Consider the following 3,694-nt stretch of genomic DNA (forward strand, 5'->3'; position numbering starts at 1 on the left):
TCGTAGTTGTTGGATGTGCTAACAAAAAAAATGGGGCAGCTTCATGAGTAACTGGCACTAATTAACTATCAATTTTTATTTTAATGATCTGCTAATTTTTTTATGATATATTATGATATATATATGGAAATTTACATGCATACCATACAGTTTTTATGTATTTAGATATCCAACTGAAGTTTCATTTTGCCAGTTTAGTGTCATACATTTATGCATGTTTTCTACTTAAAAAAAAATAATGGTGGTGACAATTTTGATTTGTTGTTAAAGATTTTAGTGGTATGCATCTAAATATTAGTATAGGTGCTAAACCATACACATCAATACCTCTTCTTCTTAGGGAATGGAACCAGGTGGGGTTCAAATTTAGGCCACATGGGTAGATGATCAAGCTCATTTCTAATCCAAAAGCTTAAGCCTATAGATAAAGATTAATCACTTTATGCTTTTATACTAAAATATTTTTTTAACCATATAATGTGAAATTAAAAGCACAACTTTTACTTGACTTGATAATTTTGATAAAAATTGATTGACCAAGTTTCTCGACCACATAGCAAATATATAAATGCTTGCATTCGTATGTATAATGTTTTTTCTCCGAGTATTCAAAACACAAATATAATGATTCATATTATTACACCCGAATCAAATAGGAAAGAAATTTGTTATTGAAAGAGGAAAGCTAATTTTGAATAGAAGGTTTCATGTTTCAATACACTATTTGAAGTATGATTTAATCAAGTTTTAAAGGTTAATTTCAGTAAATACTTTTTTTCTATAATATTTTAAGTGTTCACACACAAATAATCATTATGGGCTGAAGGAGATCATAATGGGCTGAAGTGGTTTTGACAGTGTAATCCTTTCTTGTTGTCAAATTTTTATTATCGGGTTCCTGCAACAAAGGTGGCATTTGTGTCTGCTATAAAATAATCCAAAAATTGGGGTGAGTCGGGATCCAACCCGGAGGTCAAGTTCCACAGAATACCGGATGTTACTCATGCATATCTCTATGTCGTGGATTAGCAAAAGAATGTGGTCGGTAATGAATCTTTGGCTCATAGTTAACTCTCTCATGCATTGTGTAAGGCCAATTACAAAGCGAGTAATCAAAATTATAGCAAAATGATAATAAATAATATTAATGGTGAAATAAAAAGAAAATATTATAGATGTGCTCGACCTTCTAATTTCTGTTGGAGGGCAACATGGAAGAGCTATTCTAAGTGGGACTGGATTGGCTCAGGTGTATGGTTCCTCTTCAAAAATGGTGATCTTGCTCTAAATGATTCGCTTAGCCAAAAGGATGAATAGAGAATCATGGAGAAATTCCATCTATGATAGAGCCACCTGTGTTTGTGCCAAAGTTTCTAAGTGGCATCGAATGTGCATCATTGAACATCATCAGGTAAGAAGCAAACTTCTTTGGCATAAAGCACCAACGAGGGATAGGGCTGGCAATCTATTTTTTTATAAGAACAAGGAGGCTCCATGTGTTGAGAGCGCATTTGCCTCTTTGTTAACGAAGGTAACTTTGTATACTGTAATGACGCGTCTCTAGCATGCACTCTGATCAGGAGACGAGTAGCATCTTCCTCCATAACAGGTTTACCTCCTCTCTACATACATCCATGAAAAATGTTGAATAAATAAAAAATTAGCTGAGATAATAAACATAATGACCTAATATTGATGGTTATGTTGATTAAAAAAATAAAAAGTAATCAATGTTTAAGAACCTCTATTATCACTATTATGAGAGAAGCCTCGTCAAGATCTCTAACTTGATGAACCCCTAGCTATCTCACCTTACGGTCATAATTTTGAGCATCGTGTTCCAAGGAAGGGGCAAAAGATAGTCTAATCCAAGTCAAATAAGTATAGATGAAACCTGTATAACTATGAGGAGGAGTTATGTGATATCAACTATCAGTGTCGAGTAGGTGCAAGTGCGCCAATATCATCTAAACGGTGTAAAGTCGAATTAACTGATACAAAACCTTTATGAAGGACATAAGTGATCACTGAAATAACTAGTCTTCTTTCATATGTTGTTACCTATGAATAGCCAAACTGATGAACTAATTGATTAGGTTGATAACTCTCTAAAATAATCGAGTAGTCAAATCAGTAACACAACCATCATGGGCACATACTAATGAAGTGCTCATCAACTTTCAAATTTTGCCCGTTATGAGTAGTGTGCATCCACCTCTCCTATTGATCTTGTCTATAAGCTCCACCTCCTTTAGATGAGGAGGAATACCAAATATATCTAGTTGATGAACCAACAAAATTCTATCAACTACCAAGTGCAGAGCAAAAAAAAAAAAGGGCGTACAAGCTCTTGCTCAATACTTGCTCAATAGCAAATATCACCTAAGACAACTGCACGACTATAAAATATCCACCCTACAAAATATGAAGGGCACTCCACATAGGAAAAAGTTCCATGTACATGATGATGTACATATGTATGAATATAATACTAAGGCAAAGTAAGATCTTGAAGAGCAAGGCAAAGGATCCTAGAAAGATACCCTCAAAACTTTGAATATCTTGGCCAATATTAAAGGAACTATAGAATGCCTCTTTCCTCAATAGATCCAGCTAGTCGTTAGAAAATCACCCGACAGTATGAAGCTTTCTTTGAGGGGGAGAACAAAAGTGCATAACAAAGTAACCAACAATCCTACTAATAGCAAATCCTTAACTACACTAGAAATTAAAGGAGAAGAGTAACTAAATAACAGGGATGGTTGAGCAGTTTTTTCTGACAAATAGCTATCAACATGTGAATGAAGATGAAATGGATTATTCAATAATGTAGCTTATTAAATCAAAACATCATCTCACAAAAAGAATGAAATCCATGAACTCACTAAAATAGTAGCACGAGATAATCACGATAATCTAATTGCTCTATATGCCCAACAATCATGATTTAAAAGCTTAGGATAGACAAACAAATAGAACAAATTGGTCTTGGCAATTCCCATCAGTTGAAGGTTTTCGACAAAAGAGCTCCGCATCCAAGAGAATTCACTCCTCTTTGTGATGACCAAATATTAAAAGCCAATACAAAGCTTGCAACTCCCACAATATGATTGTCACTTCCTCGGGGCCAATCCAACAAGTGCTATTACTAGAATCCTAAAACTCAACCAAACCCAAAACCCAATATGGAGGATAAATTTTTTTATTGAACATGGATGAATACACAACCTCATAGATCCTAAAAACTAGTATATCATGATGAGCTTGCAAAATGTACGTAGCCCAAGTTACATATCCATGTGAAGAGCTAACAATTTGGCCCACTGATGAATCTCATGCTCAATATAATGAGTTTGAATGCAACCAACGATGGCTCAATAACCCAGACTGTCTAGTCTACTCTAGTGTGTCAGCAATAGAATGTAAAATATCATAAAATATATGGCTTAGCTGATCAACTGTGCTATCTAAAATATTATAATCTCTACATTTTAACTTAATGATCGTCACCCATTCTATGGGATCCTATGAGATAGAAGAGTCAACTATACAATCTGAAAGTGTTGGAGAATGTCTAAAAAAATCATGATAAATATCATATCCTCTCAACATCATTCCATGTTGTTCGAACCTTTCTCGAATATAAGTGTCTTCTCAAGAATCTTGCTCATCAATGATGACTCTAATGCCATCC

The sequence above is a fragment of the Phalaenopsis equestris genome, unplaced genomic scaffold (genome assembly GCF_001263595.1).
Source record: "Phalaenopsis equestris unplaced genomic scaffold, ASM126359v1 Scaffold001325, whole genome shotgun sequence".
NCBI classification, from domain to species: domain Eukaryota; kingdom Viridiplantae; phylum Streptophyta; class Magnoliopsida; order Asparagales; family Orchidaceae; genus Phalaenopsis; species Phalaenopsis equestris.